At 45.5% G+C, this 25,732-nt stretch overlaps 1 protein-coding gene across 1 annotated transcript in view; it reads right to left on the reverse strand.

Annotated features, from left to right (window-relative positions):
* The window catches only part of qrsl1 (glutaminyl-tRNA amidotransferase subunit QRSL1), a 70,724-nt gene that overhangs the window by 41,621 nt on the left and 3,371 nt on the right, over positions 1-25,732 (reverse strand). The window lies entirely within an intron of this gene.

The raw sequence follows: 25,732 nt of genomic DNA on the forward strand, positions 1-25,732 counted from the left end.
ATTTCAACCCAAAATGGCCGACTTCCTGTTTGATATTGACCATGGTTGCAAGAGACTTTTCTGTGCGGACTGTTGAGTACTACAAGTGTACCAAATTTCATAACTGTACGATAAACTAAGCTTTATGGAGAGGGTTTTTTTTCACTTTGTAGGGGGCGCTGTTCAGCCATTTTCTTTGCGATTTTTTTGGGACCTTTAAAATATCAAATTTTTCACCAGGCCTGACAAGTGTGCAAAATATTGTGAGTTTTGGGGTATGTTAAGGTCCCCAAAAAGCTGTTCAAAGGGGGCACGGAATAACAAAAAATAATAATAATCAGAGCAAAAACAAGAGGCCTTCGCAGCGCTTTCGCTGCTCGGGCCTAATTAAAGCTGCAAGCAGCGTCGTTCGGCCCTCGCAGCTCCGCGCCGCTCCGGCCTGGCCGGCAGCCCGGGGCACCAGGGCACGTCCGCAGAACACAAACGTCGACCACCCCAACACCAGAAACTGCTAACGGCCACCTTGTCCGCAACTCACCCTGACTCAGCATCCCCTTTGAGCCCACCATTATATTTTATGTCTCACCACTAGGGAATCCTCTATCTTTACCACACTGGTGGTGTGATGACAGTGACCAACTTTAATGCTATTCTGACCATGTTTTTTAAAGTTATCGAAGGATAACGTTATCTAGGTGGCGCTGTGACCAACTACAGAAAAGTCCCATTGAGGTCAGCTTTGGTGACATTATATAACATTCACCAACCGTTTGTGCCTCATTGGCTAAAGGGCATGATTGTTCATTGCCATATTCAGTTTCGGGCAAATCGGAGGCCGTTTGTGGAAGTTACAGTCAAATGTAAGGTCATGGCGTCACGCCAGCATTCACCATGGCATCAAAGCCCCTCCCTTTCTGGAAAGCTATCAGATCTGAATGGTCTTTAAAACATCATGAAGACACTGTATGACCTGAGTGTCATTTTCATTAAATTAGAGGGGACAAATATGGGCATTTCACCATAAAACAATAGACTTCCTGTTGTCAGGGGGCGGGGCTTAGGTGATGTCAGCTGTCCACATTGTCGTTGTCTTGAGATGTGGTCAGTGATCACACAGACAAAGTTTGAATTAGATCTGATCATGCACATGGGAGTTATTAAGTCAAGTAATGTCATGGCGAAAGGTCAAAGTTTGAGGCTTAGCCACGCCCACACCTTTATACTTATTTAAAATCCGACGGTTGAATTTTTTCCCCTTTGACTTAAAAGTACATAGCATAAGTTTGAAGGTGATCGGTGTAAAGGGCAACGGGCCATCAATGTCCAAACAACGTGTGCGAAAACCACTAAATCGAGTACTTGGACCAAAATGGCCGACCTCCTGTGCGAAATTGCGCTTGGCTCCAAGAGACTTTTTTGTAGGGCCAGAGACCCTACATGAGTGTACCAATTTTCGTAATCCTCAGTCAAACCTTGTCTTGGGGCTGACAGTTTTAATGGTCCTAGGGGGCGCTATTTCAGAATATAGGCCACGCCCACAAATCTCAGATGCCCATTTCTATTGGGGGTCAGACTAGGATCACTCACCAGACATTTTGTGGCGATGTCACGATAATTGAAGAAATGAGAGGCAAACGTATTGCCATGGCGTGATGGCGAATTTCGCCATGCTCCCAAAGCCCCGCCTTTTTTCAAAACCTGCCAGTACTGTAGACCAAGTGACCTCAACTTGTCAGCTGCTATTTACCAGAGATTCCAGGTGATTGGGTAAAAGGAGTCCAATAGGGAGCTGTGAAAAAAAGAGTGGCGTGGCGAAAGGTCAAAGTTTGAGGCTTAGCCACGCCCACACCTTTATACTTATTTAAAATCCGACGGTTGAATTTTTTCCTCTATGTCTTAAGAGTATATAGCAGAAGCTCGAAGGCGATTGGTGAAAAGGGCGACGGAGCATCACTCTCCAAACAACGTGTGTGAAAACCACTAAATCGCGCACTTGGACCAAAATGGCCGACTTCCTGTGCGACTTTGCACTTGGCTCCAAGAGACTTTTTTGTAGGTCCTGAGACACCACATTAGTGTACCAAATTTCGTAATCCTCAGTCAAAGCATGGCTTGGGGCTGACAGTTTTAATGGTCCTAGGGGGCGCTAATACAGAAAATAGGCCACGCCCACAAACTTAAGCTGACCTTTTCTATTGGGGGTCAGACTAGGATCACTCACAACAATGGTCGAGGTGATATCACGATAAATGAAGAAATGAGAGGCAAACGTATTTCCATGGCGTGATGGCGAATTTCGCCATGCTCCCAAAGCCCCGCCTTTTTGCAAAACCTTCCAGTACTGGAGACCAAGTGACCTCAACTTGCCTGCTGCTATTTACCAGAGATTCCTGGTGATTGGGTAAAAGGAGTCCAATAAGGAGCTGTGAAAAAAAGAGTGGCGTGGCGAAAGGTCAAAGTTTGAGGCTTAGCCACGCCCACACCTTTATACTTATTTAAAATCCGACGGTTGAATTTTTTCCTCTATGTCTTAAGACTATATAGCAGAAGTTTGAAAGTGATTGGTGAAAAGGGCGACGGAGTATCACTCTCCAAACAACGTGTGTGAAAACCACTAAATCGCGCACTTGGACCAAAATGGCCGACTTCCTGTGCGACTTTGCACTTGGCTTCAAGAGACTTTTTTGTAGGTCCTGAGACACCACATTAGTGTACCAAATTTCGTAATCCTCAGTCAAAGCATGGCTTGGGGCTGACAGTTTTAATGGTCCTAGGGGGCGCTATTTCTGAAAATAGGCCACGCCCACCAGATGTTCACATCAGATCTTTTGGGGGGCCGGACTAGGATCACTCACAAGAAGTTTCGTGACGATATCTTTGGAAATGACGAAATGGGAGGCAAACGTAAGGCCAAGGCGGTACGCCTGAATTCGCCGCGCCGCCACAGCCCCGCCCTCTGCCGAAAACTCCCATAAAGTGACGCCAAGCAACCCCCACTTGTCTTGAGTTACCAGCTACAAATTTGTGGTGATTAAGTGAAATGGGGCAATTTGGGACCTTTCACAGTAAAACTTGATCTTTTTGGTCCTGAGGGGGCGGGGCTTGTGTGATGTCATCATCCGACCATTCAATTTACTTTGTGGGTGGATGACGAATGACCACAGAAAGTTTGGTAACTCTATTCCATTCAGTTATGAAGTTATAGCAATTTAAATATTTTTGGCGAGTAGTCAAACTTCGAGGCCTGGCTCCGCCCCTTCAACATATACGAAAACTCAGAATCCTTATCTCATTTTGTTCGCCCATCCCTTCTGAGCAATTTTACACAATTTTTGAGACGATCGTGCGAAAAATGATCGAGCAATCCAATCAGAAACGGACCCTAAAAACGGCAAAAACGGCAAAAAATCGCCATTTCAACCCAAAATGGCCGACTTCCTGTTTGATATTGACCATGGTTGCAAGAGACTTTTCTGTCTGGACTGTTGAGTACTACAAGTGTACCAAATTTCATAACTGTACGATAAACTAAGCTTTATGGAGAGGGTTTTTTTTCACTTTGTAGGGGGCGCTGTTCAGCCATTTTCTTTGCGATTTTTTTGGGACCTTTAAAATATCAAATTTTTCACCAGGCCTGACAAGTGTGCAAAATATTGTGAGTTTTGGGGTATGTTAAGGTCCCCAAAAAGCTGTTCAAAGGGGGCACGGAATAACAAAAAATAATAATAATTAAAGCTGCAAGCAGCGTCGTTCGGCCCTCGCAGCTCCGCGCCGCTCCGGCCTGGCCGGCAGCCCGGGGCACCAGGGCATGTCTGGCAGAACAGAAACGTCAATCATCCCGTCACCGGAAACAGCAAATGGCCTCCTAGTCCGCACCTCACCCTGACTAAGCATCCCCTCTGAGCTCACCATTAAATTGAATTGTAAGGTTACGGCGTTACGCCAGAATTCGCCATGGCATCAAAGCCCCTCCCTTTCTCGAAAGCTATCAGATTTGAATGGCCATTACAGCATCATGAAGACAGTGCATGACCTAGGTGTCATGTTGACTAAATTAGAGGGGACAAATATGGGCATTTCAGCATAAAATAATAACTTCCTTTAGTCAGGGGGCGGGGCTTAGATGATGTCAGCTGTCCACATTGTCATTGTTTACAGATATGGTCAATGATCACACAGACAAAGTTCGAAAAAGATCTGATCATGCACATGGGAGTTATTAAGTCAAGTAATGGCGAAAGGTCAAAGTTTGAGGCTTAGCCACGCCTACACCTTTCAACTTTTGAAAAATCCGACGGTTGACTTTTTTCCCCTATGCCTTAAGAGTATATAGCAGAAGTTTGAAGGCGATTGGTGAAAAGGGCGAAGGAGCATCACTCTCCAAACAACGTGTGCGAAAACCACTAAATCGCGTACTTGGACCAAAATGGCCGACTTCCTGTGCAATTTTGTGCTTGGCTCCAAGAGACTTTTTTGTAGGTCCTGGGACACCACATTAGTGTACCAAATTTCGTAATCCTCAGTGAAAGCATGGCTTGGGGCTAATAGTTTAAATGGTCCTAGGGGGCGCTATTTCAGAAATTAGGCCACGCCCACATATTTCAGGTGTCTATGTCTCTTTGGGGTCAGACTAGGATCACTCACCAGAAGTTTCGTAACAATATCACGATAAATGAAGAAATGAGAGGCAAACGTATTTCCATGGCGTGATGGCGATTTTCGACATGCTCCCAAAGCCCCGCCTTTTTTTGAAACCTTCCAGTACTGGATACCAAGTGACCTCAAGTTGTCTACTGCTATTTGCCAGAGACTCCTGCCGATTGGGTAAAAGGAGTCCAGTAGGGAGCTGTGAAAAAAAGAGTGGCGCGGCGACAGGTCAAAGTTTGAGGCTTAGCCACGCCCACACCTTTCAACTTTTGAAAAATCCGACGGTTGAATTTTTTCCCCTATGCCTTAAGAATATATAGCAGAAGTTTGAAGGCGATTGGTGAAAAGGGCGACGGAGCATCACTCTCCAAACAACGTGTGCGAAAACCACTAAATCGCGTACTTGGACCAAAATGGCCGACTTCCTGTGCAATTTTGTGATTGGCTCCAAGAGACTTTTTTGTAGGTCCTGGGACACCACATTAGTGTACCAAATTTCGTAATCCTCAGTCAAAGCATGGCTTGGGGCTATTAGTTTAAATGGTCCTAGGGGGCGCTATTTCAGAAAATAGGCCACGCCCACCGGATGTTCACATCAGATCTTTTGAGGGGCCGGACTAGGATCACTCACAACAAGTTTCGTGACGATATCTTTAGAAATGACGAAATGGAAGGCAAACGTAAGGCCATGGCGGTACGCCTGACTTCGCCGCGCCGCCACAGCCCCGCCTTCTGCCGAAAACTCCCATAAAGTGACGCCAAGCAACCTCCACTTGTCTTGAGTTACCAGCTACAAGTTTGTGGTGATTAAGTGAAATGGGGCAATTTGGGACCCTTCACAGTAAAACTTGACCTTTTTGGTCCTGAGGGGGCGGGGCTTGTGTGATGTCATCATCCGACCATTCAATTTACTTTGTGGCTGGATGACGAATGACCACAGAAAGTTTGGTAATTCTATTCCTTTCAGTTATTAAGTTATAGCAATTTTAAATTTTTTGGCGAGTAGTCAAACTTCGAGGCCTGGCCCCGCCCCTTCAACATATACGAAAACTCAGAATCCTTGTCTCATTTTGTTCGCCCATTCCTTCTGAGCAATTTTACACAAGTTTTGAGACGATCGTGCGAAAAATGATCGAGCAATCCAATCAGAAACGGACCCTAAAAACGGCAAAAACGGCTAAAAATCGCCATTTCAACCCAAAATGGCCAACTTCCTGTTTGATATTGACCATGCTTGCAAGAGACTTTTCTGTGCGGACTGTTGAGTTCTACAAGTGTACCAAATTTCATAACTGTACGATAAACTAAGCTTTATGGAGAGGGTTTTTTTTCACTTTGTAGGGGGCGCTGTTCAGCCATTTTCTTTGCGATTTTTTTGGGACCTTTAAAATATCAAATTTTTCACCAGGCCTGAGAAGTTTGCAAAATATTGTGAGTTTTGGGGTATGTTAAGGTCCCCAAAAAGCCGTTCAAAGGGGGCACGGAATAACAAAAAATAATAATAATCAGAGCAAAAACAAGAGGCCTTCGCAGCGCTTTCGCTGCTCGGGCCTAATAATAATCAGAGCAAAAACAAGAGGCCTTCGCAGCGCTTTCGCTGCTCGGGCCTAATTAAAGCTGCAAGCAGCGTCGTTCGGCCCTCGCAGCTCCGCGCCGCTCCGGTCTGCCGTCGCACCAGTGCACGTCTGACAGAACAGAAACGTCAACCACCCCGACACCAGAAACCGCGAATGGCCTCCTAGTCTGCACCTCACCCTGACTCAGCATCCCCTCTGAGCTCACCATTAAATTGAATATTAAGATTACGGCGTTACGCCAGAATTCGCCATGGCATCAAAGCCCCTCCCTTTCTGGAAAGCTATCAGATCTGAATGGTCATTACAGCATCATGAAGACAGTGCATGACCTTAGGGTCATGTTGACTAAATTAGAGGGGACAAATATGGGCATTTCAGCATAAAAAATAAATTCCTGTAGTCAGGGGGCGGGGCTTAGGTGATGTCAGCTGTCCACATTGTCATTGTTTACAGATATGGTCAATGATCACACAGACAAAGTTCGAAAAAGATCTGATCATGCACATGGGAGTTATTAAGTCAAGTAAAGTAATGGCGAAAGGTCAACGTTTGAGGCTTAGCCACGCCCACACCTTTCAACTTTTGAAAAATCCGACGGTTGAATTTTTTCCCCTATGTCTTAAGAGTGTATTGCAGAAGTTTGAAGGTGATTGGTGAAAAGGGCGACGGAGCATCACTCTCCAAACAATGTGTGCGAAAACCACTAAATCACGTACTTGCACCAAAATGGCCGACTTCCTGTGCGACTTTACGCTTGGCTCCAAGAGACTTTTTTGTAGGTCCTGAGACCCCACATTAGTGTACCAAATTTCGTAATCCTCAGTCAAAGCATGGCTTGGGGCTGAAAGTTTTAATGGCTCTAGGGGGCGCTATTTAAGAATATAGGCCACGCCCACAAACTTCAGCTGTCTATTTCTCTTGGAGCTCAGACTAGGATCACTCACCAGAAGTTTCGTAGCAATATCACGATAACTGAAGAAATGAGACAAACGTATTTCCATGGCGTGATGGCGATTTTCGCCATGGTCCCAAAGCCCCGCCTTTTTTCAAAACCTGCCAGTACTGGAGACCAAGTAACCTCAACTTGTCTACTGCTGTTTGCCACAGAATCCTGGTGATTGGGTAAAAGGAGTCCAGTAGGGAGCTGTGAAAAAAAGAGTAGCGTGGCGACAGGTCAAAGTTTGAGGCTTAGCCACGCCCACACCTTTCAACTTTTGAAAAATCCGACGGTTAAATTTTTTCCCCTATGTCTTAAGGGTATATAGCAGAAGTTTGAAGGAGATTGGTGAAAAGGGCGACGGAGCATCACTCTCCAAACAACGTGTGCGAAAACCACTAAATCGCGTACTTGATCCAAAATGGCCGACTTCCTGTGCGACTTTGAACTTGACTCCAAGAGACTTTTTTGTAGGTCCTGAGACACCACATTAGTGTACCAAATTTCGTAATCCTCAGTCAAAGCATGGCTTGGGGCTAATAGTTTAAATGGTCCTAGGGGGCGCTATTTCAAAACATAGGCCACGCCCACAAAATTCAGCTGTCTATTTCTCTTGGAGCTCAGACTAGGATCACTCACCAGAAGTTTCGTAGCAATATCACGATAACTGAAGAAATGAGAGACAAACGTATTTCCATGGCGTGATGGCGATTTTCGCCATGGTCCCAAAGCCCCGCCTTTTTTCAAAACCTGCCAGTACTGGAGACCAAGTAACCTCAACTTGTCTACTGCTGTTTGCCACAGAATCCTGGTGATTGGGTAAAAGGAGTCCAGTAGGGAGCTGTGAAAAAAAGAGTAGCGTGGCGACAGGTCAAAGTTTGAGGCTTAGCCACGCCCACACCTTTCAACTTTTGAAAAATCCGACGGTTAAATTTTTTCCCCTATGTCTTAAGGGTATATAGCAGAAGTTCGAAGGAGATTGGTGAAAAGGGCGACGGAGCATCACTCTCCAAACAACGTGTGCGAAAACCACTAAATCGCGTACTTGATCCAAAATGGCCGACTTCCTGTGCGACTTTGAACTTGACTCCAAGAGACTTTTTTGTAGGTCCTGAGACACCACATTAGTGTACCAAATTTCGTAATCCTCAGTCAAAGCATGGCTTGGGGCTAATAGTTTAAATGGTCCTAGGGGGCGCTATTTCAAAACATAGGCCACGCCCACAAAATTCAGCTGTCTATTTCTCTTGGAGCTCAGACTAGGATCACTCACCAGAAGTTTCGTAGCAATATCACGATAACTGAAGAAATGAGAGACAAACGTATTTCCATGGCGTGATGGCGATTTTCGCCATGGTCCCAAAGCCCCGCCTTTTTTCAAAACCTGCCAGTACTGGAGACCAAGTAACCTCAACTTGTCTACTGCTGTTTGCCACAGAATCCTGGTGATTGGGTAAAAGGAGTCCAGTAGGGAGCTGTGAAAAAAAGAGTAGCGTGGCGACAGGTCAAAGTTTGAGGCTTAGCCACGCCCACACCTTTCAACTTTTGAAAAATCCGACGGTTGAATTTTTTCCCCTATGTCTTAAGGGTATATAGCAGAAGTTTGAAGGAGATTGGTGAAAAGGGCGACGGAGCATCACTCTCCAAACAACGTGTGCGAAAACCACTAAATCGCGTACTTGATCCAAAATGGCCGACTTCCTGTGCGACTTTGAACTTGACTCCAAGAGACTTTTTTGTAGGTCCTGAGACACCACATTAGTGTACCAAATTTCGTAATCCTCAGTCAAAGCATGGCTTGGGGCTAATAGTTTTAATGGTCCTAGGGGGCGCTATTTCAGAAAATAGGCCACGCCCACCAGATGTTCACATCAGATCTTTTGGGGGGCCGGACTAGGATCACTCACAAGAAGTTTCGTGACGATATCTTTGGAAATGACGAAATGGGAGGCAAACGTAAGGCCAAGGCGGTACGCCTGAATTCGCCGCGCCACCACAGCCCCGCCCTCTGCCGAAAACTCCCATAAAGTGACGCCAAGCAACCCCCACTTGTCTTGAGTTACCAGCTACAAATTTGTGGTGATTAAGTGAAATGGGGCAATTTGGGACCTTTCACAGTAAAACTTGATCTTTTTGGTCCTGAGGGGGCGGGGCTTGTGTGATGTCATCATCCGACCTTTCAATTTACTTTGTGGGTGGATGACGAATGACCACAGAAAGTTTGGTAACTCTATTCCATTCAGTTATGAAGTTATAGCAATTTAAATATTTTTGGCGAGTAGTCAAACTTCGAGGCCTGGCTCCGCCCCTTCAACATATACGAAAACTCAGAATCCTTATCTCATTTTGTTCGCCCATCCCTTCTGAGCAATTTTACACAATTTTTGAGACGATCGTGCGAAAAATGATCGAGCAATCCAATCAGAAACGGACCCTAAAAACGGCAAAAACGGCAAAAAATCGCCATTTCAACCCAAAATGGCCGACTTCCTGTTTGATATTGACCATGGTTGCAAGAGACTTTTCTGTGCGGACTGTTGAGTACTACAAGTGTACCAAATTTCATAACTGTACGATAAACTAAGCTTTATGGAGAGGGGTTTTTTTCACTTTGTAGGGGGCGCTGTTCAGCCATTTTCTTTGCGATTTTTTTGGGACCTTTAAAATATCAAATTTTTCACCAGGCCTGACAAGTGTGCAAAATATTGTGAGTTTTGGGGTATGTTAAGGTCCCCAAAAAGCTGTTCAAAGGGGGCACGGAATAACAAAAAATAATTAAAGCTGCAAGCAGCGTCGTTCGGCCCTCGCAGCTCCGCGCCGCTCGGGCCTGGCCAGCAGCCCGGGGCACCAGGGCACGTCTGGCAGAACAGAAACGTCAACCACCCCGACACCAGAAACCGCAAATGGCCTCCTAGTCCGCACCTCACCCTGACTCAGCATCCCCTCTGATCTCACCATTAAATTGAATTGTAAGGTTACGGCGTTACGCCAGAATTCGCCATGGCATCAAAGCCCCTCCCTATCTGGAAAGCTATCAGATCTGAATGGTCATTACAGCATCATGAAGACCGTGCATGACCTTAGTGTCATGTTGACTAAATTAGAGGGGACAAATATGGGCATTTCAGCATAAAACAATAGACTTCCTGTATTCAGGGGGCGGGGCTTAGGTGATGTCAGCTGTCCACATTGTCATTGTTTAAAGATATGGTCAATGATCACACAGACAAAGTTCGAAAAAGATCTGATCATGCACATGGGAGTTATTAAGTCAAGTAAAGTAATGGTGAAAGGTCAAAGTTTGAGACTTAGCCACGCCCACACCTTTCAACTTTTGAAAAATCCGACGTTTGAATTTTTTCTCCTATGTCTTAAGAGTAAATAGCAGAAGTTTGAAGGCGATTGGTGAAAAGGGCAACGGAGCATCACTCTCCAAACAACGTGTGCCAAAACAACTAAATCGCGTACTTGGACCAAAATGGCCGACTTCCTGTGCGACTTTGCACTTGGCTCCAAGAGACTTTTTTGTAGGTCCGGAGACACCACATTAGTGTACCAAATTTCGTAATCCTCAGTCAAAGCATGGCTAGGGGCTGACAGTTTTAATGGTCCTAGGGGGCGCCATTTCCGAAAATAGGCCACGCCCACAAATTTTAGCTCTCCATTTCTATTGCAGGTCAGACTAGGATCACTCACAACAAATGTCGAGGTGATATCTCGATAACTGAAGAAATGAGAGGCAAACGTATTTCCATGGTGTGATGGCGATTTTCGCCATGCTCCCAAAGCCCCGCCTTTTTTCGAAACCTGCCAGTACTGGAGACCAAGTAACCTCAAGTTGTCTGCTGCTATTTGCCAGAGAATCCTGGTGATTGGGTAAAAGGAGTCCAATAGGGAGCTGTGAAAAAAAGAGTGGCATGGCAAAAGGTCAAAGTTTGAGGCTTAGCCACGCCCACAACTTTCAACTTTTGAAAAATCCGACGGTTGAATTTTCTCCCCTATGTCTTAAGAGTATAAAGCAGAAGTTTGAAGGAGATTGGTGAAAAGGGCGACGGAGCATCACTCTCCAAACAACGTGTGCGAAAACCACTAAATCGCGTACTTGGACCAAAATGGCCGACTTCCTGTGCGACTTTGCACTTGGCTCCAAGAGACTTTTTTGTAGGTCCTGAGACACCGCATTAGTGTACCAAATTTCGTAATCCTCAGTCAAAGCATGGCTTGGGGCTGACAGTTTTAATGGTCCTAGGGGGCGCTATTTCAGAAAATAGGCCACGGCCACCGGATGTTCACATCAGATATTTTGTGGGGGAGGACTAGGATCACTCACAAGAAGTTTCGTGGCGATATCTTTAGAAGTGACGAAATGGGAGGCAAACGTAAGGCCACGGCAGTACGCCTGACTTCGCCGCGCCGCCACAGCCCCGCCCTCTGCCGAAAACTCCCATGAAGTGACACAAAGCAACCCCCACTTGTCTTGAGTTACCAGCTACAAATTTGTGGTGATTGAGTGAAATGGGGCCATTTGGGACCTTTCACAGTAAAACTTGACCTTTTTGGTCCTGAGGGGGCGGGGCTTGTGTGATGTCATCATCCGACTATTCAACTTACTTTGTGGGTGGATGACAAATGACCACAGAAAGTTTGGTAACTCTACTCCATTCAGTTATGAAGTTATAGCAATTTAAATTTTTTTGGCGAGTAGTCAAACTTCGAGGCCTTGCCCCGCCCCTTCAACATATACGAAAAGTCAGAATCCTTGTCTCATTTTGTTCGCCCATCCCTTCTGAGCAATTTTACACAATTTTTGAGTTGATCGTGCGAAAAATGATCGAGCAATCCAATCAGAAACGGACCCTAAAAACGGCAAAAACGGCAAAAAATCGCCATTTCAACCCAAAATGGCCGACTTCCTGTTTGATATTGACCATGCTTGCAAGAGACTTTTCTGTGCGGACTGTTGAGTACTACAAGTGTACCAAATTTCATAACTGTACGATAAACTAAGCTTTAAGGAGAGGGTTTTTTTTCACTTTCTAGGGGGCGCTGTTCAGCCATTTTCTTTGCGATTTTTTTGGGACCTTTAAAATATCAAATTTTTCACCAGGCCTGACAAGTGTGCAAAATATTGTGAGTTTTGGGGTATGTTAAGGTCTCCAAAAAGCCGTTCAAAGCGGACACGGAATAATAAAAAATAATAATAATTAAAGCTGCAAGCAGCGTCGTTCGGCCCTCGCAGCTCCGCGCCGCTCCGGCCTGGCCGGCAGCCCGGGGCACCAGGGCATGTCTGGCAGAACAGAAACGTCAATCATCCCGTCACCGGAAACAGCAAATGGCCTCCTAGTCCGCACCTCACCCTGACTAAGCATCCCCTCTGAGCTCACCATTAAATTGAATTGTAAGGTTACGGCATACGCAAGAATTCGCCATGGCATCAAAGCCCCTCCCTTTCTGGAAAGCTATCAGATTTGAATGGCCATTACAGCATCATGAAGACAGTGCATGACCTAGGTGTCATGTTGACTAAATTAGAGGGGACAAATATGGGCATTTCAGCATAAAATAATAACTTCCTTTAGTCAGGGGGCGGGGCTTAGATGATGTCAGCTGTCCACATTGTCATTGTTTACAGATATGGTCAATGATCACACAGACAAAGTTCGAAAAAGATCTGATCATGCACATGGGAGTTATTAAGTCAAGTAATGGCGAAAGGTCAAAGTTTGAGGCTTAGCCACGCCCACACCTTTCAACTTTTGAAAAATCCGACGGTTGAATTTTTTCCCCTATGCCTTAAGAGTATATAGCAGAAGTTTGAAGGCGATTGGTGAAAAGGGCGACGGAGCATCACTCTCCAAACAACGTGTGCGAAAACCACTAAATCGCGTACTTGGACCAAAATGGCCGACTTCCTGTGCAATTTTGTGCTTGGCTCCAAGAGACTTTTTTGTAGGTCCTGGGACACCACATTAGTGTACCAAATTTCGTAATCCTCAGTGAAAGCATGGCTTGGGGCTATTAGTTTAAATGGTCCTAGGGGGCGCTATTTCAGAAATTAGGCCACGCCCACATATTTCAGCTGTCTATGTCTCTTTGGGGTCAGACTAGGATCACTCACCAGAAGTTTCGTAACGATATCACGATAAATGAAGAAATGAGAGGCAAACGTATTTCCATGGCGTGATGGCGATTTTCGCCATGCTCCCAAAGCCCCGCCTTTTTTTGAAACCTTCCAGTACTGGATACCAAGTGACCTCAAGTTGTCTACTGCTATTTGCCAGAGACTCCTGCTGATTGGGTAAAAGGAGTCCAGTAGGGAGCTGTGAAAAAAAGAGTGGCGCGGCGACAGGTCAAAGTTTGAGGCTTAGCCACGCCCACACCTTTCAACTTTTGAAAAATCCGACGGTTGAATTTTTTCCCCTATGCCTTAAGAGTATATAGCAGAAGTTTGAAGGCGATTGGTGAAAAGGGCGACGGAGCATCACTCTCCAAACAACGTGTGCGAAAACCACTAAATCGCGTACTTGGACCAAAATGGCCGACTTCCTGTGGAATTTTGTGCTTGGCTCCAAGAGACTTTTTTGTAGGCCCTGGGACACCACATTAGTGTACCAAATTTCGTAATCCTCAGTCAAAGCATGGCTTGGGGCTATTAGTTTAAATGGTCCTAGGGGGCGCTATTTCAGAAATTAGGCCACGCCCACATATTTCAGCTGTCTATGTCTCTTTGGGGTCAGACTAGGATCACTCACCAGAAGTTTCGTAATGATATCACGATAAATGAAGAAATGAGAGGCAAACGTATTTCCATGGCGTGATGGCGATTTTCGCCATGCTCCCAAAGCCCTGCCTTTTTTTGAAACCTTCCAGTACTGGAGACCAAGTGACCTCAAGTTGTCTACTGCTATTTGCCAGAGACTCCTGCTGATTGGGTAAAAGGAGTCCAGTAGGGAGCTGTGAAAAAAAGAGTGGCGCGGCGACAGGTCAAAGTTTGAGGCTTAGCCACGCCCACACCTTTCAACTTTTGAAAAATGCGACGGTTGAATTTTTTCCTCTATGTCTTAAGAGCAGATGGCAGAAGTTTGAAGGAGATTGGTGAAAATGGCGACGGAGCATCACTCTCCAAACAACGTGTGCGAAAACCACTAAATTGCGTACTTGGACCAAAATGGCCGACTTCCTGTGCAACTTTGCACTTGGCTCCAAGAGACTTTTTTGTAGGTCCTGAGACTCCACATTAGTGTACCAAATTTCGTACTCCTCAGTCAAAGCATGGCTTGGGGCTGACAGTTTTAATGGTCCTAGGGGGCGCTATTTCAGAAAATAGGCCACGCCCACCGGATGTTCACATCAGATCTTTTGAGGGGCCGGACTAGGATCACTCACAACAAGTTTCGTGACGATATCTTTAGAAATGACGAAATGGAAGGCAAACGTAAGGCCATGGCGGTACGCCTCACTTCGCCGCGCCGCCACAGCCCCACCTTCTGCCGAAAACTCCCATAAAGTGACGCCAAGCAACCTCCACTTGTCTTGAGTTAACAGCTACAAGTTTGTGGTGATTAAGTGAAATGGGGCAATTTGGGACCTTTCACAGTAAAACTTGACCTTTTTGGTCCTGAGGGGGCGGGGCTTGTGTGATGTCATCATCCGACCATTCAATTTACTTTGTGGCTGGATGACGAATGACCACAGAAAGTTTGGTAATTCTATTCCTTTCAGTTATGAAGTTATAGCAATTTAAAATTTTTTGGCGAGTAGTCAAACTTCGAGGCCTGGCCCCGCCCCTTCAACATGTACGAAAAGTCAGAATCTTTGTCTCATTTTGTTCGCCCATCCCTTCTGAGCAATTTTACACAATTTTTGAGACGATCGTGCGAAAAATGATCGAGCAATCCAATCAGAAACGGACCCTAAAAACGGCAAAAACGGCAAAAAATCGCCATTTCAACCCAAAATGGCCGACTTCCTGTTTGATATTGACCATGGTTGCAAGAGACTTTTCTGTGCGGACGGTTGAGTACTACAAGTGTACCAAATTTCATAACTGTACGATAAACTAAGCTTTATGGAGAGGGTTTTTTTTCACTTTGTAGGGGGCGCTGTTCAGCCATTTTCTTTGCGATTTTTTTGGGACCTTTAAAATATCAAATTTTTCACCAGGCCTGACAAGTGTGCAAAATATTGTGAGTTTTGGGGTATGTTAAGGTCCCCAAAAAGCTGTTCAAAGGGGGCACGGAATAACAAAAAATAATAATAATCAGAGCAAAAACAAGAGGCCTTCGCAGCGCTTTCGCTGCTCGGGCCTAATAATAATCAGAGCAAAAACAAGAGGCCTTCGCAGCGCTTTCGCTGCTCGGGCCTAATTAAAGCTGCAAGCAGCGTCGTTCGGCCCTCGCAGCTCCGCGCCGCTCCGGTCTGCCGTCGCACCAGTGCACGTCTGACAGAACAGAAACGTCAACCACCCCGACACCAGAAACCGCGAATGGCCTCCTAGTCTGCACCTCACCCTGACTCAGCATCCCCTCTGAGCTCACCATTAAATTGAATATTAAGATTACGGCGTTACGCCAGAATTCGCCATGGCATCAAAGCCCCTCCCTTTCTGGAAAGCTATCAGATCTGAATGGTCATTACAGCATCATGAAGACAGTGCATGACCTTAGGGTCATGTTGACTAAATTAGAGGGGACAAATATGGGCATTTCAGCATAAAAAATAAATTCCTGTAGTCAGGGGGCGGGGCTTAGGTGATGTCAGCTGTCCACATTGTCATTGTTTACAGATATGGTCAATGATCACACAGACAAAGTTCGAAAAAGATCTGATCATGCACATGGGAGTTATTAAGTCAAGTAAAGTAATGGCGAAAGGTCAACGTTTGAGGCTTAGCCACGCCCACACCTTTCAACTTTTGAAAAATCCGACGGTTGAATTTTTTCCCCTATGTCTTAAGAGTGTATTGCAGAAGTTTGAAGGTGATTGGTGAAAAGGGCGACGGAGCATCACTCTCCAAACAATGTGTGCGAAAACCACTAAATCACGTACTTGCACCAAAATGGCCGACTTCCTGTGCGACTTTACGCTTGGCTCCAAGAGACTTTTTTGTAGGTCCTGAGACCCCACATTAGTGTACCAAATTTCGTAATCCTCAGTCAAAGCATGGCTTGGGGCTGAAAGTTTTAATGGCTCTAGGGGGCGCTATTTAAGAATATAGGCCACGCCCACAAACTTCAGCTATCTATTTCTCTTGGAGCTCAGACTAGGATCACTCACCAGAAGTTTCGTAGCAATATCACGATAACTGAAGAAATGAGACAAACGTATTTCCATGGCGTGATGGCGATTTTCGCCATGGTCCCAAAGCCCCGCCTTTTTTCAAAACCTGCCAGTACTGGAGACCAAGTAACCTCAACTTGTCTACTGCTGTTTGCCACAGAATCCTGGTGATTGGGTAAAAGGAGTCCAGTAGGGAGCTGTGAAAAAAAGAGTAGCGTGGCGACAGGTCAAAGTTTGAGGCTTAGCCACGCCCACACCTTTCAACTTTTGAAAAATCCGACGGTTAAATTTTTTCCCCTATGTCTTAAGGGTATATAGCAGAAGTTTGAAGAAGATTGGTGAAAAGGGCGACGGAGCATCACTCTCCAAACAACGTGTGCGAAAACCACTAAATCGCGTACTTGATCCAAAATGGCCGACTTCCTGTGCGACTTTGAACTTGACTCCAAGAGACTTTTTTGTAGGTCCTGAGACACCACATTAGTGTACCAAATTTCGTAATCCTCAGTCAAAGCATGGCTTGGGGCTAATAGTTTAAATGGTCCTAGGGGGCGCTATTTCAAAACATAGGCCACGCCCACAAAATTCAGCTGTCTATTTCTCTTGGAGCTCAGACTAGGATCACTCACCAGAAGTTTCGTAGCAATATCACGATAACTGAAGAAATGAGAGACAAACGTATTTCCATGGCGTGATGGCGATTTTCGCCATGGTCCCAAAGCCCCGCCTTTTTTCAAAACCTGCCAGTACTGGAGACCAAGTAACCTCAACTTGTCTACTGCTGTTTGCCACAGAATCCTGGTGATTGGGTAAAAGGAGTCCAGTAGGGAGCTGTGAAAAAAAGAGTAGCGTGGCGACAGGTCAAAGTTTGAGGCTTAGCCACGCCCACACCTTTCAACTTTTGAAAAATCCGACGGTTGAATTTTTTCCCCTATGTCTTAAGGGTATATAGCAGAAGTTTGAAGGAGATTGGTGAAAAGGGCGACGGAGCATCACTCTCCAAACAACGTGTGCGAAAACCACTAAATCGCGTACTTGATCCAAAATGGCCGACTTCCTGTGCGACTTTGAACTTGACTCCAAGAGACTTTTTTGTAGGTCCTGAGACACCACATTAGTGTACCAAATTTCGTAATCCTCAGTCAAAGCATGGCTTGGGGCTAATAGTTTTAATGGTCCTAGGGGGCGCTATTTCAGAAAATAGGCCACGCCCACCAGATGTTCACATCAGATCTTTTGGGGGGCCGGACTAGGATCACTCACAAGAAGTTTCGTGACGATATCTTTGGAAATGACGAAATGGGAGGCAAACGTAAGGCCAAGGCGGTACGCCTGAATTCGCCGCGCCACCACAGCCCCGCCCTCTGCCGAAAACTCCCATAAAGTGACGCCAAGCAACCCCCACTTGTCTTGAGTTACCAGCTACAAATTTGTGGTGATTAAGTGAAATGGGGCAATTTGGGACCTTTCACAGTAAAACTTGATCTTTTTGGTCCTGAGGGGGCGGGGCTTGTGTGATGTCATCATCCGACCTTTCAATTTACTTTGTGGGTGGATGACGAATGACCACAGAAAGTTTGGTAACTCTATTCCATTCAGTTATGAAGTTATAGCAATTTAAATATTTTTGGCGAGTAGTCAAACTTCGAGGCCTGGCTCCGCCCCTTCAACATATACGAAAACTCAGAATCCTTATCTCATTTTGTTCGCCCATCCCTTCTGAGCAATTTTACACAATTTTTGAGACGATCGTGCGAAAAATGATCGAGCAATCCAATCAGAAACGGACCCTAAAAACGGCAAAAACGGCAAAAAATCGCCATTTCAACCCAAAATGGCCGACTTCCTGTTTGATATTGACCATGGTTGCAAGAGACTTTTCTGTGCGGACTGTTGAGTACTACAAGTGTACCAAATTTCATAACTGTACGATAAACTAAGCTTTATGGAGAGGGGTTTTTTTCACTTTGTAGGGGGCGCTGTTCAGCCATTTTCTTTGCGATTTTTTTGGGACCTTTAAAATATCAAATTTTTCACCAGGCCTGACAAGTGTGCAAAATATTGTGAGTTTTGGGGTATGTTAAGGTCCCCAAAAAGCTGTTCAAAGGGGGCACGGAATAACAAAAAATAATAATAATTAAAGCTGCAAGCAGCGTCGTTCGGCCCTCGCAGCTCCGCGCCGCTCCGGCCTGGCCGGCAGCCCGGGGCACCAGGGCACGTCCGCAGAACACAAACGTCGACCACCCCAACACCAGAAACTGCTAACGGCCACCTTGTCCGCAACTCACCCTGACTCAGCATCCCCTTTGAGCCCACCATTATATTTTATGTCTCACCACTAGGGAATCCTCTATCTTTACCACACTGGTGGTGTGATGACAGTGACCAACTTTAATGCTATTCTGACCATGTTTTTTAAAGTTATCGAAGGATAATGTTATCTAGGTGGCGCTGTGACCAACTACAGAAAAGTCCCATTGAGGTCAGCTTTGGTGACATTATATAACATTCACCAACCGTTTGTGCCTCATTGGCTAAAGGGCATGATTGTTCATTGCCATATTCAGTTTCGGGCAAATCGGAGGCCGTTTGTGGAAGTTACAGTCAAATGTAAGGTCATGGCGTCACGCCAGCATTCACCATGGCATCAAAGCCCCTCCCTTTCTGGAAAGCTATCAGATCTGAATGGTCTTTAAAACATCATGAAGACACTGTATGACCTGAGTGTCATTTTCATTAAATTAGAGGGGACAAATATGGGCATTTCACCATAAAACAATAGACTTCCTGTTGTCAGGGGGCGGGGCTTAGGTGATGTCAGCTGTCCACATTGTCGTTGTCTTGAGATGTGGTCAGTGATCACACAGACAAAGTTTGAATTAGATCTGATCATGCACATGGGAGTTATTAAGTCAAGTAATGTCATGGCGAAAGGTCAAAGTTTGAGGCTTAGCCACGCCCACACCTTTATACTTATTTAAAATCCGACGGTTGAATTTTTTCCCCTTTGACTTAAAAGTACATAGCATAAGTTTGAAGGTGATCGGTGTAAAGGGCAACGGGCCATCAATGTCCAAACAACGTGTGCGAAAACCACTAAATCGAGTACTTGGACCAAAATGGCCGACCTCCTGTGCGAAATTGCGCTTGGCTCCAAGAGACTTTTTTGTAGGGCCAGAGACCCTACATGAGTGTACCAATTTTCGTAATCCTCAGTCAAACCTTGTCTTGGGGCTGACAGTTTTAATAGTCCTAGGGGGCGCTATTTCAGAATATAGGCCACGCCCACAAATCTCAGATGCCCATTTCTATTGGGGGTCAGACTAGGATCACTCACCAGACATTTTGTGGTGATGTCACGATAATTGAAGAAATGAGAGGCAAACGTATTGCCATGGCGTGATGGCGAATTTCGCCATGCTCCCAAAGCCCCGCCTTTTTTCAAAACCTGCCAGTACTGTAGACCAAGTGACCTCAACTTGTCAGCTGCTATTTACCAGAGATTCCAGGTGATTGGGTAAAAGGAGTCCAATAGGGAGCTGTGAAAAAAAGAGTGGCGTGGCGAAAGGTCAAAGTTTGAGGCTTAGCCACGCCCACACCTTTATACTTATTTAAAATCCGACGGTTGAATTTTTTCCTCTATGTCTTAAGAGTATATAGCAGAAGCTCGAAGGCGATTGGTGAAAAGGGCGACGGAGCATCACTCTCCAAACAACGTGTGTGAAAACCACTAAATCGCGCACTTGGACCAAAATGGCCGACTTCCTGTGTGACTTTGCACTTGGCTCCAAGAGACTTTTTTGTAGGTCCTGAGACACCACATTAGTGTACCAAATTTCGTAATCCTCAGTCAAAGCATGGCTTGGGGCTGACAGTTTTAATGGTCCTAGGGGGCGCTAATACAGAAAATAGGCCACGCCCACAAACTTAAGCTGACCTTTTCTAATGGGGGTCAGACTAGGATCACTCACAACAATGGTCGAGGTGATATCACGATAAATGAAGAAATGAGAGGCAAACGTATTTCCATGGCGTGATGGCGAATTTCGCCATGCTCCCAAAGCCCCGCCTTTTTGCAAAACCTTCCAGTACTGGAGACCAAGTGACCTCAACTTGCCTGCTGCTATTTACCAGAGATTCCTGGTGATTGGGTAAAAGGAGTCCAATAAGGAGCTGTGAAAAAAAGAGTGGCGTGGCGAAAGGTCAAAGTTTGAGGCTTAGCCACGCCCACACCTTTATACTTATTTAAAATCCGACGGTTGAATTTTTTCCTCTATGTCTTAAGACTATATAGCAGAAGTTTGAAAGTGATTGGTGAAAAGGGCGACGGAGTATCACTCTCCAAACAACGTGTGTGAAAACCACTAAATCGCGCACTTGGACCAAAATGGCCGACTTCCTGTGCGACTTTTCACTTGGCTTCAAGAGACTTTTTTGTAGGTCCTGAGACACCACATTAGTGTACCAAATTTCGTAATCCTCAGTCAAAGCATGGCTTGGGGCTGACAGTTTCAATGGTCCTAGGGGGCGCTATTTCAGAAAATAGGCCACGCCCACCAGATGTTCACATCAGATCTTTTGGGGGGCCGGACTAGGATCACTCACAAGAAGTTTCGTGACGATATCTTTGGAAATGACGAAATGGGAGGCAAACGTAAGGCCAAGGCGGTACGCCTGAATTCGCCGCGCCGCCACAGCCCCGCCCTCTGCCGAAAACTCCCATAAAGTGACGCCAAGCAACCCCCACTTGTCTTGAGTTACCAGCTACAATTTTGTGGTGATTAAGTGAAATGGGGCAATTTGGGACCTTTCACAGTAAAACTTGATCTTTTTGGTCCTGAGGGGGCGGGGCTTGTGTGATGTCATCATCCGACCATTCAATTTACTTTGTGGGTGGATGACGAATGACCACAGAAAGTTTGGTAACTCTATTCCATTCAGTTATGAAGTTATAGCAATTTAAATATTTTTGGCGAGTAGTCAAACTTCGAGGCCTGGCTCCGCCCCTTCAACATATACGAAAACTCAGAATCCTTATCTCATTTTGTTCGCCCATCCCTTCTGAGCAATTTTACACAATTTTTGAGACGATCGTGCGAAAAATGATCGAGCAATCCAATCAGAAACGGACCCTAAAAACGGCAAAAACGGCAAAAAATCGCCATTTCAACCCAAAATGGCCGACTTCCTGTTTGATATTGACCATGGTTGCAAGAGACTTTTCTGTGCGGACTGTTGAGTACTACGAGTGTACCAAATTTCATAACTGTACGATAAACTAAGCTTTATGGAGAGGGGTTTTTTTCACTTTGTAGGGGGCGCTGTTCAGCCATTTTCTTTGCGATTTTTTTGGGACCTTTAAAATATCAAATTTTTCACCAGGCCTGACTAGTGTGCAAAATATTGTGAGTTTTGGGGTATGTTAAGGTCCCCAAAAAGCTGTTCAAAGGGGGCACGGAATAACAAAAAATAATAATAATCAGAGCAAAAACAAGAGGCCTTCGCAGCGCTTTCGCTGCTCGGGCCTAATCAGAGCAAAAACAAGAGGCCTTCGCAGCGCTTTCGCTGCTCGGGCCTAATCAGAGCAAAAACAAGAGGCCTTCGCAGCGCTTTCGCTGCTCGGGCCTAATTAAAGCTGCAAGCAGCGTCGTTCGGCCCTCGCAGCTCCGCGCCGCTCCGGTCTGCCGTCGCACCAGTGCACGTCTGACAGAACAGAAACGTCAACCACCCCGACACCAGAAACCGCGAATGGCCTCCTAGTCTGCACCTCACCCTGACTCAGCATCCCCTCTGAGCTCACCATTAAATTGAATATTAAGATTACGGCGTTACGCCAGAATTCGCCATGGCATCAAAGCCCCTCCCTTTCTGGAAAGCTATCAGATCTGAATGGTCATTACAGCATCATGAAGACAGTGCATGACCTTAGGGTCATGTTGACTAAATTAGAGGGGACAAATATGGGCATTTCAGCATAAAAAATAAATTCCTGTAGTCAGGGGGCGGGGCTTAGGTGATGTCAGCTGTCCACATTGTCATTGTTTACAGATATGGTCAATGATCACACAGACAAAGTTCGAAAAAGATCTGATCATGCACATGGGAGTTATTAAGTCAAGTAAAGTAATGGCGAAAGGTCAACGTTTGAGGCTTAGCCACGCCCACACCTTTCAACTTTTGAAAAATCCGACGGTTGAATTTTTTCCCCTATGTCTTAAGAGTGTATTGCAGAAGTTTGAAGGTGATTGGTGAAAAGGGCGACGGAGCATCACTCTCCAAACAATGTGTGCGAAAACCACTAAATCACGTACTTGCACCAAAATGGCCGACTTCCTGTGCGACTTTACGCTTGGCTCCAAGAGACTTTTTTGTAGGTCCTGAGACCCCACATTAGTGTACCAAATTTCGTAATCCTCAGTCAAAGCATGGCTTGGGGCTGAAAGTTTTAATGGCTCTAGGGGGCGCTATTTAAGAATATAGGCCACGCCCACAAACTTCAGCTGTCTATTTCTCTTGGAGCTCAGACTAGGATCACTCACCAGAAGTTTCGTAGCAATATCACGATAACTGAAGAAATGAGACAAACGTATTTCCATGGCGTGATGGCGATTTTCGCCATGGTCCCAAAGCCCCGCCTTTTTTCAAAACCTGCCAGTACTGGAGACCAAGTAACCTCAACTTGTCTACTGCTGTTTGCCACAGAATCCTGGTGATTGGGTAAAAGGAGTCCAGTAGGGAGCTGTGAAAAAAAGAGTAGCGTGGCGACAGGTCAAAGTTTGAGGCTTAGCCACGCCCACACCTTTCAACTTTTGAAAAATCCGACGGTTAAATTTTTTTCCCCTATGTCTTAAGGGTATATAGCAGAAGTTTGAAGGAGATTGGTGAAAAGGGCGACGGAGCATCACTCTCCAAACAACGTGTGCGAAAACCACTAAATCGCGTACTTGATCCAAAATGGCCGACTTCCTGTGCGACTTTGAACTTGACTCCAAGAGACTTTTTTGTAGGTCCTGAGACACCACATTAGTGTACCAAATTTCGTAATCCTCAGTCAAAGCATGGCTTGGGGCTAATAGTTTAAATGGTCCTAGGGGGCGCTATTTCAAAACATAGGCCACGCCCACAAAATTCAGCTGTCTATTTCTCTTGGAGCTCAGACTAGGATCACTCACCAGAAGTTTCGTAGCAATATCACGATAACTGAAGAAATGAGAGACAAACGTATTTCCATGGCGTGATGGCGATTTTCGCCATGGTCCCAAAGCCCCGCCTTTTTTCAAAACCTGCCAGTACTGGAGACCAAGTAACCTCAACTTGTCTACTGCTGTTTGCCACAGAATCCTGGTGATTGGGTAAAAGGAGTCCAGTAGGGAGCTGTGAAAAAAAGAGTAGCGTGGCGACAGGTCAAAGTTTGAGGCTTAGCCACGCCCACACCTTTCAACTTTTGAAAAATCCGACGGTTGAATTTTTTCCCCTATGTCTTAAGGGTATATAGCAGAAGTTTGAAGGAGATTGGTGAAAAGGGCGACGGAGCATCACTCTCCAAACAACGTGTGCGAAAACCACTAAATCGCGTACTTGATCCAAAATGGCCGACTTCCTGTGCGACTTTGAACTTGACTCCAAGAGACTTTTTTGTAGGTCCTGAGACACCACATTAGTGTACCAAATTTCGTAATCCTCAGTCAAAGCATGGCTTGGGGCTAATAGTTTTAATGGTCCTAGGGGGCGCTATTTCAGAAAATAGGCCACGCCCACCAGATGTTCACATCAGATCTTTTGGGGGGCCGGACTAGGATCACTCACAAGAAGTTTCGTGACGATATCTTTGGAAATGACGAAATGGGAGGCAAACGTAAGGCCAAGGCGGTACGCCTGAATTCGCCGCGCCACCACAGCCCCGCCCTCTGCCGAAAACTCCCATAAAGTGACGCCAAGCAACCCCCACTTGTCTTGAGTTACCAGCTACAAATTTGTGGTGATTAAGTGAAATGGGGCAATTTGGGACCTTTCACAGTAAAACTTGATCTTTTTGGTCCTGAGGGGGCGGGGCTTGTGTGATGTCATCATCCGACCTTTCAATTTACTTTGTGGGTGGATGACGAATGACCACAGAAAGTTTGGTAACTCTATTCCATTCAGTTATGAAGTTATAGCAATTTAAATATTTTTGGCGAGTAGTCAAACTTCGAGGCCTGGCTCCGCCCCTTCAACATATACGAAAACTCAGAATCCTTATCTCATTTTGTTCGCCCATCCCTTCTGAGCAATTTTACACAATTTTTGAGACGATCGTGCGAAAAATGATCGAGCAATCCAATCAGAAACGGACCCTAAAAACGGCAAAAACGGCAAAAAATCGCCATTTCAACCCAAAATGGCCGACTTCCTGTTTGATATTGACCATGGTTGCAAGAGACTTTTCTGTGCGGACTGTTGAGTACTACAAGTGTACCAAATTTCATAACTGTACGATAAACTAAGCTTTATGGAGAGGGTTTTTTTTCACTTTGTAGGGGGCGCTGTTCAGCCATTTTCTTTGCGATTTTTTTGGGACCTTTAAAATATCAAATTTTTCACCAGGCCTGACAAGTGTGCAAAATATTGTGAGTTTTGGGGTATGTTAAGGTCCCCAAAAAGCTGTTCAAAGGGGGCACGGAATAACAAAAAATAATAATAATCAGAGCAAAAACAAGAGGCCTTCGCAGCGCTTTCGCTGCTCGGGCCTAATAATAATCAGAGCAAAAACAAGAGGCCTTCGCAGCGCTTTCGCTGCTCGGGCCTAATCAGAGCAAAAACAAGAGGCCTTCGCAGCGCTTTCGCTGCTCGGGCCTAAAAAGAAAAAGAAGAAAAAGAAGAAAAAAGAAAAAGAAGAAAAAAGAAGAAAAAAGAAAAAGAACAAAAAGAAGAAAAGAAGAAAAAGAAGAAAAAGAAGAAGAAGAAAAAGAAAAGATATTTTCTATAGCGCCTCTCAAGATAAAAATCACGAGGCGCTTCACAAAAATGTAAAATATAAAAAATAATTTAGAAAATGATTAAAAATAGGGCGATGAAGGTCACACCAAAACCAGCCTGAACAGGTGAGTTTTCAGGAGAAGGTTGCCGGTTTGAATCCTGCTCTCCCCATGCTTGTGTGGATTTTCTCTGGCTCCTCAGGTTTTCCCTCACAGACACACAGCCTGTTAGGTTAGTGTGTGTGTGTGTGTGTGCGTGTGTGTGTGTGTGTGTGTCCCTTTGGTGGACTGGAGACCTGTTCAGGTTGTCCCCTGCCTGTCCCCCTGATGACTGCAGGAGTTGGACACCAGCTCCCTGC

Source organism: Nothobranchius furzeri, chromosome 18 (assembly GCF_043380555.1).
Source record: "Nothobranchius furzeri strain GRZ-AD chromosome 18, NfurGRZ-RIMD1, whole genome shotgun sequence".
In the NCBI taxonomy this organism is placed as follows: domain Eukaryota; kingdom Metazoa; phylum Chordata; class Actinopteri; order Cyprinodontiformes; family Nothobranchiidae; genus Nothobranchius; species Nothobranchius furzeri.